Below are 12,319 nucleotides of genomic sequence, written 5' to 3'. Positions count from 1 at the left end.
CTTCATTAAAAAAAATGTGCATGTGCGGATAGTTTCAGGGCGGAGATAGCTTGTAGTTTAGTGCGGCTCCTGCCTTTTTAAAATTACTGCTGTAACTTCAGAAGCACGGACTCTGCGTGTATATGCTGACTTACGCATACTGTTGAAAATTATTCTCAAAGTAGATATTTAACACAGTCATTCATCTATTAAGGTTATGATGTCATTCTTTATTGTTAATATCGGACAGTGTGCTTCTTGGGAGGTAATAAGAATTTTTCCCATTTTTATAACTTTATATTTATTGAAAAATTTTCAAAATATTTCCATGGAAATAAAGGTGAACTTTCAAAAAACACATATATAAAGGTGATACCTTTCTTATTGGACTAACTTAATACATTTGCAAAATGTGAATCTTTCAGAACTTCACTCCTTTTTCATCCCTTTTTATAAACCCCTGCTTTCCGTCCAGCCCAGCCCAGGCATTGCAACTACAGTTCTCATCCAGAGACGACCATAGCACTTTCTGGAACCTGGTGCACATGCATTCTGAGTCTGGCCACTAGATGTCATCATTGTGCACATGTAAAATTTATTTTAATCTTTTAAAGTTATGTGTGTAATAACTGTGACATTTTCTTTCAAGAGGGATATTTATGCCTATCCTTCCATCTTTCTGGGTTCTCTAACATCAGCAATAAAAGTCAGAAATGTATGTGTTTTTTTGCATAAACAATTTTTATTGGTGAACAACAATAAAATAAAGTTACAAGACAGCTTATGAACTACATTTTGTTATTCCCCAAGAGTTTAATAATCCTCCCTCCCCTTCCTACCCTCCCCTCCTGCACATTTCACTTGATAGGTCTCGCGATCATAGCAGTAGTCCTTATAATGAATGCAACTGCAAGGACAATTGATCAGTCCCATATCAACTTTGAACTGTTTGCTCCTCCGGTCTCCAGCGGAGATAATCATCCCAGGTCGTATGGAATCTGCTCATGGAATGGTGTTTTTCCGCTGTCGGTTTATACATTGTACATACTCTGTTGAGCCTCTTCATGATCTGATGGAATGATGGACATAGAGGCGACTTCCACATGCATGCAATTTCCAGTCTAGTTGCTAAGCAGACGTGTGTAACAAATGGATGAGATTGAACCAATGTAACTGTATCAGTGACATTTAATAAAGCCTGTTCCTTCGATAAGTGAAGGTCCCAAGAAGCACAAAGGTAGGCGATCTAAAAAAGCCTTTAGGAAAACAAGAAAGAATAGATGCCACGTCTTTTTCAATTCTTTATTGAAGTGGAGATGTATCTAAATAATAGCCCAACTCTGGCTGAGTTTCGCCGTTGTCAAAACGGCTGCCTCAGGGGCTTAGATATGTATCTATTTTGGACTCAGGCTGGCTGAAACAGCTGTGAGCTTGTGTGACAAATTTCTCTTTTCATATACAATCCACTGTGGCACTAATTCTTATTGTTTTAAATAGCGAATCATAGTCTTGTAAATGCGATTCGTCTATTGGCTCCCAAATTCAGAGACCGCATTTGTCATGCAGTGCAGCAAGAGCAATCATGTTGCTTCACATCCAGATTGTCATCTCCACTTGTACTAACAACCATTGTATATGAAGCGAGGAATCTTCAGGTGACCGATTTGAGGCCAGGATGGGCCTGAACGTTCCCTCTTTCTTGGGAACGATAAAATAGATGGAATAATGTCCAGTATTTATTTGTTTTGGAGGCACCGGTGTTATAGCCTCTAAGGCTAGCAATCTGGTCAGTGTAGCTTCCACTGCCATCCTCTTGGAAGTGTCGTGGCAAAGGGATTCCACAAACTTGGCTGGAGGGAGGTGGTGGAAATCCAGATAATATCCCTCTCAAATGATGGCTAGGACCCACTTGTCTGAAGTTATTTCGACCCATCTTTGGTAGAATAGGGCAAGTCTGCCCCCTATGGCTTCTTCCTTTGGATGGGTCGGCTGATTTTCATTGTGGGGTGTGACTGGGGCCTGGGCCTGGGCCCGAGCTGGCTCCCCTTTTGTTGTGCTTGTTCCGAAAGGACTGGCTCCTGCCTGCGGGGCAAGCCGCTTGATATGTGCTTCTGTATAGCTGTTGTGCGCACAGATCGAAGTTATGCGCCGGGCACAGTAAGCACGTGGCTATGCGTGTCGCTTGTGCGCATGGTACTTGGGCATGCGACGTTGTGCGCACAAGGTATTTGTGCGCACGGCTCGCCTCGGTGTGCATGGATCTGGACGGCAGACAGGGCGGCGAACAGATCAAAATGGTGACGGCGATCACACAGACAATATGGCGACTACTTCAGAGGGTCTCCATGTGGGAGGACCCTCGGATCTAACCGGGGTCTAGCTCTGCTAGGGCAGATCAACCTGGTGGCACTGGTCTTGGCTGGCGACCTGTGCGACTCCTCGAGCTTCGGAGACTTTTAAATAGATTTCTACCTTACCTTGTCTCGGCGCTTCCCGGTCTCGTTCTGAGCAGTCTCTGGCTGCGGGGGGAGAGGGAAAAATACCTTCACCGCCGCACTCGAAGTAGCACCCACTGCCTCTCAGCCTCACCCGATGTTGGGGGCTAGGTCCCCACCAAGGGTCGGCCGCCGGACCGAGGCTTACCTCCGAGGGATCGCAGAAATCACCTCGGGAATTCTCAACTGGGGAGGGACCCAATGGGTGTCACCGCAGGAGAGCAGGGCTCGTCTGTAGAGGTAAGATTTCTTCTTGTTTTGGTAAATTACTCTAACGCTGTGCGAGCATGCATAGAGTCCCTAACTGCTATGGAGACGGAAAATACTGAAGAGCTGCACTTCCTGCAGGGGTATATGTACTAGGGCTGACGTCGGATTGAAATCTGATCCGTCTCCAACTGCTAGCAGGAGTACACTATACCCATTGGTCCTGAGTCCATCTGCTACCCACTAGGAATTTCATTTTGATGGTCGCTATACGGCCCAACCAGGAAATGTGAGAGTTGCTCCACGAATCCAGGTCTGCCAACGCTTTCTTTAGAAGAGAGATGTAATTCAAATTAAACAAATCCGAGGGATCCTTAGAAAGATAGATACCTAGGTATTTGACCTTTTGAGAGGCCCATTTGAACAGCTGTTTTGCTTGTAGATTACTTACTGTCTCTAAATTACAAGTAAGGTTTAAAATCTCAGATTTCTCCCAGTTAACCCGAAATCCTGATACTCCACTGGAGTCCCGTATGTTCCATTCTATGGCCAGAAGAGATTGATGTGGGTTAGTTATGGTAAACATAATATCATCTGCAAAGAGGGATATTTTGAATGTGTGGTGGAGGACAGAGATGCCTGACCCTTCCGCATCATTTCTTATAATAGTGGCCAGGGGTTCCAAAAATAAGGCAAATAGTAATGGTGATAGCAGGCACCCCTATCGTGTGCCACTCTCCACCGTGAAGTAGACCGAGTAGCCTCCATTGATTTTCAGGCAGGCTGAGGGTTTAATATACAAAGCAATAATCCATGTACATAGATTCAGATCGAATCCCATTGTTCTCAAGACACCGAAGAGGAAAGGCCAGTGGACCATGTCAAACGCTTTTTCAGCATCTACTGATAGGAAGATGGCATTGACTTGCTGCCCCCTGGCCATCCACGTTAAATCAACCAATTTGTGGATGTTATCCCCTGCTAACCTTCCCACCATAAAATCCACCTGGTCCTGGTGTATGAGTGTGGTAATATATCTGTTCATGCACCCTGCTAGTATTTTTGCCAACAGTTTGAGGTCCAGATTTAGTAGTGAAATGGGATGATAGGAGCTGATGGATCTCGGCCCGGCTTTAAAAGTATAGTTATACTTGCCACATTGGCATTATGGGCTAACCCATCTCTCTGTCTCAGATAGTTGAACACTTTCTGAAGGTAGGTAACAATATACGGGGCAAAGCATTTATAAAATTTAGCCGTTAGTCCATCTGGGCCCGGTGATTTTCCAATTTTTGTGTTTTGATCATGTTCAAGATTTCTACTGTGGATATCTCTGACTCTAGGTCCTGCTGTGCCTCTGCTGATAATAAGGGCAATTGTATGGAGTCCAGGTATTTATCTATGGCCTCTGATTGTTTACTCGTCTCAGAAGCATATAGCATATATATAGGTATGTCAGTTTCTTTAATTTGTGGGCCAAATTGCGACCTGCTTTGTTGCCGCCTTCAAAATATTCTTGCCTGTTTAGATTTAAGAGGTGTACCATTTTAGCTGATTCTAGTCTCATTAAGTCTTCCCTAGCTTTAGTCAGTTTTGTTAATATTGTTTGGGATCCCCTCTTTTGGTGTTCGGTTGATAGTACCTTAATCTCCTGTCTCAAATCTTGGGCGGCCTTTAGGGCCATTTTTTTGATGTGGGAAGCTCTAGAAATTAATAATCCCCAGAGGTATGCCTTGAGAGATTCCCACTTCAGTGATGGGGAAACATTTCCGATATCATTTATCTTGAGAAATTCCTTAATACGTATAAGTAAGTGTTTTGTTAAATTGGTCAATTTGTTAGTAAGGAATCGTTGAGTCTCCAGAAGCGTAGCCCTTTATCATAGAGAGGAAGGGTAATATAAAGCGTTACTGCCGCATGGTCTGACCACACCACCGGGGATATATCTGGACTAGAGACAAAGTTAAATATAGCTTTATCAACTAGAAAAAAATCGATTCTAGAATGTGTATGGTGGGCCGCTGAAAAAAAGTGTAGGACCTGGAGGAAGGAAAGTGTACTCACCATACATCCTTTAGATGCCAGGAGTCCATTAGGTCTTTCAATTTATGTCTGTGGGTAGGCGAGGTAGCTACATGACCTCATGAGGCATCTATATGAGGTATTCTAACCAGGTTGAAGTCCCCTCCTATGATTAATTTACCCTTGCAATGTTTCAGCAGAGCTTGGTGTAACCCTGTTAGAAACTTTCCTTGTTCCTGGTTTGGAGCATAAACATTACAAATTATATTCTGAACCATCGACCAGTATTTGCAGGATAAGATACCTACCAAGGGGTTATCTAATGCATTTGCCTACTTCAAAGACTAACTGCTGTGCTATTAATATGAAAACACCAGTGTATTTAGAGGATTTATTGCATGGGGTGGATATTGTCTATTTTTCAAGACGAAATCGTATCTGCTCTTTAGGTGAGTTTCCTGTAGAAAAATGGTATCTGCTTTGTGGTTATCCATCTCTTTAAAGAGTAAAGGTCTCTTAAATGGTGTATTGAGCCCCTTAACATTAAGGGATATCATGCGAAATGTAACATAATTGTGTGGTAGGCCCCCCCTCTTTGATTCACAATCTCGTGTACCCCAACTCCCCCATTCATATTCACAGCGTTCCTCCGTGCTAATATACAGTATCAGCCTCTTGTTAAGGCCCACCTGGGCATATATTGAACCTCATTTGACTTTTGCCCAGCCCTCGTAAATCCCTCTCAGAGCTAGCGTCCTCGTCCCTGAAATATTTTGTTGGATGTTGTGCTCAGAAGTCTGAGTTTGACCATCGTATCTTCTACTGATTAAATAGCATGTGCAGTATCCCCTTACTGTGAATATCCCCTCCCATTTCCCTTTTTCCCTCCAACCCTTGTCTGCCTTGACCTCCAGGCAGCTCAGCACCTCCCCAATCCAGGGAGGAAGCTATTGCCATGAACTGATTGGCTCCATCTAATTCTTAACATTACAACAGAACAGGAACATTTTGTGAATAATTCTTCATGCCTAAAGTTTTGACACATAGATATTACATCAACCTTTAAAAAAATATTAACATCAACAACACAGGAACTTTACCCAATGACTATGTCTTCTAGCGCTTGGACAAAGCCTTTCTGTAGATGAGATTATTGATTTTTTTGATGCTCATCCATTCCAGAACTTTTCAGGTTTTGTCCATGTGAGTTTTCTGGGAACTGGAGTTTCTTTTGAGTCGGCTGTTTCTGGTGGTCGCCCGCTGCCATCTGGGGTGCTGGTCTTTTGGGTGGAACTTTTTAGTGCCTGACGTTTGCTCAGTCATCGCTATAAATCCTCGGTCTTTCAGGGTTTTTATAGCATCTGCTATGTTGAGAATGCGAGTGGACACACTGTCCCATGTGTATGTGAGGCCGAAGAATGCATCCATCTGTACTTAATGTTTTCCTTCCTTAAAAACGTGGTCACCTCCTTCAGTTCCTGTCTATTTTGAAGAGTGGCTTGCGACAGGACCACATAGATCGAGATCTCTTGGTTTTCCCAGGACCACTTTATTTGTTTCCTAGCTGCTCCTGCTATTCGTTCTTTTAAGCTGAAATCATGAAAACATACTATTATGTCTCTAGGTTGTCTATTGCTGGGTGTTCTCAAGGCTCTATGGGCCCTATCGTTTTATAGTCGGCTGTTGGCCCCCTCCATGTTCAGGGTCAGAATCCAATAAGAATGCATAGAATCTTTGTATGGTGTCTGCACAGTCACTGTTTGCTGCTGTTTCATGAAAGCCTCGGAAGCGAAGATTTCCCCTTCTAGCTCGGTTTTCTAGGTCAGCTAATTTGGCATGCACATTCATATTGTCTTCTTGCAGGTCAGAGCATATTTCCTGGAGTTGTTTATGTGATTCTGCCTGTGAATCCACTCGGGTGTCTACTTCATTCACCCTGTGGCCCAGCATTGCTAGCTCCTCATGCAGTTCTCCCATCATGTCTTTCAATTCAGATTTTTAAGTTTTAAGATCCTGACGGAGTCTGCAAACCCAGTCTTTGAACTCAGATCGCGTGGGGGGCATCCGCCATTTCAGCATCCTTGTTCGCAGCCCTACACGCATGGCCTGCTCGTTGTCCTTGGGCTCCCGTTCCCCTTATTTCCGATAGGAGAAACATTGGAATTCCAATGTTTTCCTTTTAGCCGCCATTACCTGATCGTTCCTAGCGTTTGCCTGTACTTTGTGGTGATTGTCGGCAAGTTATGCATGCGATTTCGCTCCTGTTCCTGTGCTTCTAAAGAAAATTAGCTGCGGACTCGCGGCTCAGCCAGCCATTCAGCCCGGTGACGTCACTTCCTCCTTTAGAAATGTGTGTGTTTTATCGCCCGCCTTCAACAGATATTACTGGAAAGGAGGTACATATATTCATTAAAATTAAAGTTGATGGGCTGCTTTGGTGAGATTTCAGTTGTATATTTATAAATAAATAGATATTTTTAATATAAGGCTGAAACCTATTTATTTCACTTGAATAATTGTGTCAGGTGGTAATTTGTCATATTTTAATGAAGGGCAAATGCAGAGGTGTGCAGGTTGACTCTAATAGGAACAGTTCATTGTAAGCATAACTCCTTGTCACATGTGCCTTTGAAGAGCTGCATCGTACACAAAGTATGCAGGTTTCTCCTCACATAAGGAAAAGTACAACCTGGAGTTCAGTAGGCACAGTGACAAACTGCTAGAGCTGTAACTACACATTTTAGCAGGTGGCGCAGGCCAAACTATTTGTGATTTACCGTCCTCCCCCATCCTTGTACTTCTTTCCCTCTGATCCAAAGTCCTTTGTCACTCTGTCCCTTCTTACCCCTCCAACCTGGATGGTAGGAGAACAGTGGCATTTTATTGGTTTTTCATCCGCTGGCATTTCAGACATTTTTCTGCCCCAAAGGGCTTTACACCTTGAATTCCTGCCTCTCTCCCTCCCTAACTACATCCCTGCAAGCTGCTGCATATCTATTGTATTTTTTGTAATTCGACAATTTTACTGCATTAAAGCATTGCTCCTATAACAGCATGGGAAATGGAACACCTAATATGGTAATGGTTTGTGTAGGTTTTGATATACTGGATATAAAAACATTTGACTAGTTTTGTTGGTACAGCTAATGATTTGATAGAGCTGTTTGCTGGATACTCACACTGTAGCCTACAATTGATCTAAAAGAAGTAGTTCAGCACCTGCAGTTTTTGAAATTTCAGAAGCTCTTTTAACCCTGCTACTGTTTTTTCTTTAAAAAATATAATTAAATATTTGAATGGGCAAGAAATGTAAAGGGGTTATCCGAGTGATTCCTGCATCCTCTGGTCCTTCATGTTCGACTGGCTATGTTACCTGCATGTCATCTCAGCCCAGTGTTTCTCCATTGGAAGCTTTAGTGGGGGACGCTATGCTTTCGGTCCTCCTGGAGAGGGATGTTTCATGGCATCCCGGCCGCCAGACCACTCCAGTGGATTCCACAGGACAGCTTCTTGGTCGCACACCCCAGGTGCGGCTGGAAGATGCAGCTGTAGCGGGAGATGCAGTAAGCTTGACAGAGTAATCTTGCAATAAGAATGGATATGACTCCCAGAGTGGAGGGGACTCCCACTGCTGTTTCTCTTGAGAAAGAGACTGAAGGAGAAACTCCAGGATTGCAGCTTGGTAGTTCAGCTTCTGCAGGAATCCAACAACATATTCCAAGAACATGTTGCAAAGCCCTGCCTATTGTGACTGGAAACCATCTGTGATTATCTTTATGAGGACAGAGAAAAGGTCTTTCTATTCAAATTCAATGTTCAATAGAAAAACTTCATGAGGTTAACAATGAAGTAGTGTCTGAAACTTCTACTAAGGAGTACAAGAGATGGGGATTTGCTCATTTGTGAGAATACTCAACTGCACTGTTATGTTGAAAATCAGGAGCATGTGACGAGAAGGAAAACACTATGTTATATTAACATCCCCAAACCACCCACTGTGACACCCTGAACATGCTTCAGAAAGGATCCACCTGATGTTTTCAAGGTTAGTTCCAGGACCACTTGCCTCTATTTGTCAATCAGAAAACTAGGACGCAGACTCTAGAGTTGGCCCTTCACTTGATTTATTAAATTTAACTCAGGCTTTGAAAAGAGATGATGGGGATCATTATACCTGCTCCCTTAATTGCAGATTTCATCCTTGAGCCGGATGGGTAATTAAATATTTTTTCATTTTTTAAAAAACAAGAAGTTCATTTTCTTGATTGTAAACTTTGTCTATTTTCAGATATGGCTAGGGCAACACAGAAAAAAAGGAAGCAATTCTTTTTAAATAAGGAGACCTGGAGTACTGCAGCTTGATGAGTTATTTTGATTACATTTTCCTTGCAAATGTGTTATTAAACATCAGTCTAATTAGTATATACTTTTTGAGCCATCCCAGATTAATGCTTTTTTGAGCTCTAGGTCAATATCTGGATTACCTTCTCTTGTACATGTAGTAAGGATATCTACTACTTAAATTCAAAATTTTCTCTTTTGGTGTGTGTGTGTGTGGGTACCAAGATGCAATAGGTTAGTTTTCTATGGTTTCTATTATTCATAGAAATACAAGCCGTTAAGCCCGTTAAAACGGGCTACATCCCTCTGTCTCTCACCTCCCCCTCATTCTCTCTCCCCTCACTCTTCACCACCCCCTCCCTCACCCACTCCTCCCCACCCTCCCTCTCCTCTCACTCAGTCCCTCCCTCCCACTCAGTCTCACTCACTCCCTCCCCCCTCTCTCCCTCCCTCTCCCTCAGTCCCACTCCCTCCCTCTCACTCAGTTCCCCCCTCCCTCTCACTCAGTCCCTCCCCCCAGTCCCTCCCCCTCATTCTCTCTCCCCTCACTCTTCACCACCCACCCCCTCTCCTCTCACTCAGTCCCTCCCTCCCACTCAGTCTCACTCACTCCCTCCCCCCTCTCTCCCTCCCTCTCCCTCTCTCCCTCCCTCTCCCTCTCTCCCTCCCTCTCACTCAGTTCCCCCCTCCCTCTCACTCAGTCCCTCCCCCCAGTCCCTCCCCCTCACTCAATCCCTCCCTCCCACTCAGTCCCTCCCCCCAGTCCCTCCCCCTCACTCAATCCCTCCCTCCCACTCAGTCACTCCCTCCCCCCCTCTCTCCCTCTCACTCAGTCCCACTCCCTCAGTCCCACTCCCTCCCTCTCTCAGTCCCACTCACTCCCTCTCACTCAGTCCCACTCCCTCCCCCCCCCAGTCCCTCCCCCTCACTCAATCCCTCCCTCCCACTCAGTCCCTCCCTCTCACTCTCTCTCTCCGTCCCTCTCTCCCACTCAGTCCATCCCTCCCTCTCTCTCTCTTCTCCCTCCCTCGGTACTGGCCGCTACCGCCGCCGCCGCCCGCTGCCGGTACCGCCGCCGCCCGCTGCTGCCACTGGACGCCGCCATTTTTTTTCTTAGCGTCAGACCGACGTGCTCGCCCGCACATGCGCGGTAGAGCTGGTCTCTACTGCGCATTTGCGGCACGTTGGTCAAGCTTCGTTTATAGGTATTGATAGTCTCAACTAATTTCAAAAACGAGTACTCCACCTTATAAAAAAATCCAGCAATACTATATGGGGTAGAAAACTGACACAATAAAAATTATGAGTCGTCAAACTCTTTCAAAAGAAGGGGATTGTGTCAGTTTGTAATGTAATGCAGGGAGCTAATCTGCAATATAATGCTCAGAATGGGCTTTAGACTGAAGTCATAAAATGCATTCAAAGTTGTAATCATCCACAATCTCCTCCTCCTTAATATCTACTATATTACTATGGCTCAGTGCCCTAAGCGACCACAGAAGTTTGCCTAATGGATGCACTGGCCCTGATCTCACGGACCACAGTTCTTACCTTCAGGCCCGACCCGATGCCAGGAGCACATAAAAGGCTTCCCACAGCAATACCTCCTTGCCGCGGCAATAGGTTGACTCCTTCGGAAAAGTGCATTGCCTTTGTGTTGTTCCTGGTCCTGCTCCCCATTGTGCCGTGTTCCTGTGTCTTGTTCTTGGTTCCCGTGTCGGCAGCTGGTCTGTGCTTTGAGTTCTTGTCTCCTTCTTCATGGTCAATCTTCTCCTTGTCTCTCCTTCAGTGTCTTCGTCCTGTTGTGTGGTTCCACATCCTCCATTCTTCTCTGTTCCCTTTCTCCTTTGGATGGACTTCTGGCTTTGACTTCGAACCGGACCCTGACCCTGCTTGACCTCCACCTGCCACTGACTACCGCCTGGAAACTGATTCAGACTGAACTCCACCTGCCCTTGACTTCTTCCTGGACACTGATACTTATTGTACTCTGCCTGCCTCTAACTGCTGCCTGAACCTGATCTTGATCATCTACCGTACCACCTGCCCTGATTGCTGCTGGACTCTGATGTCGCCTCTCTTCTGCTTGTGCTGGTCTGCCATATCATTGACTCCTCAGATCTTCACCTCTGCAAAGGCCCGTGCCTAAGTCTAACCGGCCCAGGTATCCAAGGGCTCAGCCTAAGATATTCATGGGCCTCTACTTCAGCAAGCTCCGTCAGCTGATGGTGAGGAGCTGCAGGGCTTCTCCCTGCAGGTTGTACTAACTCCACCTCAGTCCAAGGGTCCATGCCAGAAACTGAGTGTCAAAGGTGGATAAAGGTTCCAACAAGGAACCATGTGAAGAAACAATAGGTCTTCCAGGTTTTTCTTTTAGTGATTTATGCACTTTCGTAAGATGTAAATTAGCAGTATCACAGGTTGATTCACCTGTAAATATTGATACTCTTTAATTGTTATCCAACCTGCCTGGAATGCTTCTCTCACAACACGGTCAATTTGTTGTTTTAACTCATGGGTAGGTTCCTTTTGCAACGTGATATAAAACTTATGATCCAGAAGCTGTCATTACCTCTTGAACATATTGATTTTTGTCCATCACCACTATGGAACCACTCTTATCAGCTGATTTCACAATAATGCTTTGATATGGCTGAAGCTCTTTAAGATCTTGTCATTCTACTTTGGAGAAATTATCGACCAACCCTCTACTGCAGGGGTCGGGAACCTTTTTGGCTGAGAGAGCCATGAACAGCACATATTTTAAAATGTAATTCTGTGAGAGCCATACTAACTACAACCCCCCCACCCTCCTGCCCCCCCCCCAAGACCTATCAAATTAATTTACTACAACCCCCCCATCCTCCTGACCCCCCCAAGACCTGCCAAAAGTCCCTGGTGGTCCAGCGGGGTCCAGGGCTCGCAGACAAATCTTTAATAAAAAAGTAAAAATCTAACAAAACCCCCCACCCTCCTGATGCTCCCCAAGACCTCAAAAATTAATTTACTACAACCCCCACCCTCCTGACACCCCCCAAGACCTCCAAAATTAATTTACTACAACCCCCCATCCTCCTGTCCCCGCCAAAAGTCCCTGGTGGTCCAGCGGGGGTCCGGGAGCGATCTCCTGGACTTAGGCTGTCGGCTGCCAGTAGTTAAAATGGCGCCGACGGCCCTTTGCCCTCACTATGTCACTGGGGTCGACCAATGGCGGTGGTAGCCCCTGTGACATAGTAAGGGCAAAGGGCCGTCGACGCCATTTTGATTACTGGCAC

The 12,319-nt window shown here is 45.2% G+C and overlaps 1 long non-coding RNA gene across 1 annotated transcript in view; it reads left to right on the top strand.

The window, feature by feature from the left end:
- The window catches only part of LOC115075110, a 77,715-nt gene extending 65,962 nt beyond the window's left edge, over window positions 1-11,753 (top strand). Inside the window, exon 5 of the long non-coding RNA XR_003852429.1 lies at window positions 10,834-11,753. This is a non-coding gene — a long non-coding RNA (uncharacterized LOC115075110). The remainder of the gene's footprint in view (window positions 1-10,833) is intronic.
- The last annotated feature ends 566 nt before the right edge of the window (window positions 11,754-12,319 follow it).

This window comes from Rhinatrema bivittatum, chromosome 1 (genome assembly GCF_901001135.1).
Source record: "Rhinatrema bivittatum chromosome 1, aRhiBiv1.1, whole genome shotgun sequence".
In the NCBI taxonomy this organism is placed as follows: Eukaryota; Metazoa; Chordata; class Amphibia; order Gymnophiona; family Rhinatrematidae; genus Rhinatrema; species Rhinatrema bivittatum.
This window is presented reverse-complemented; position numbering and strand designations above follow the sequence as displayed.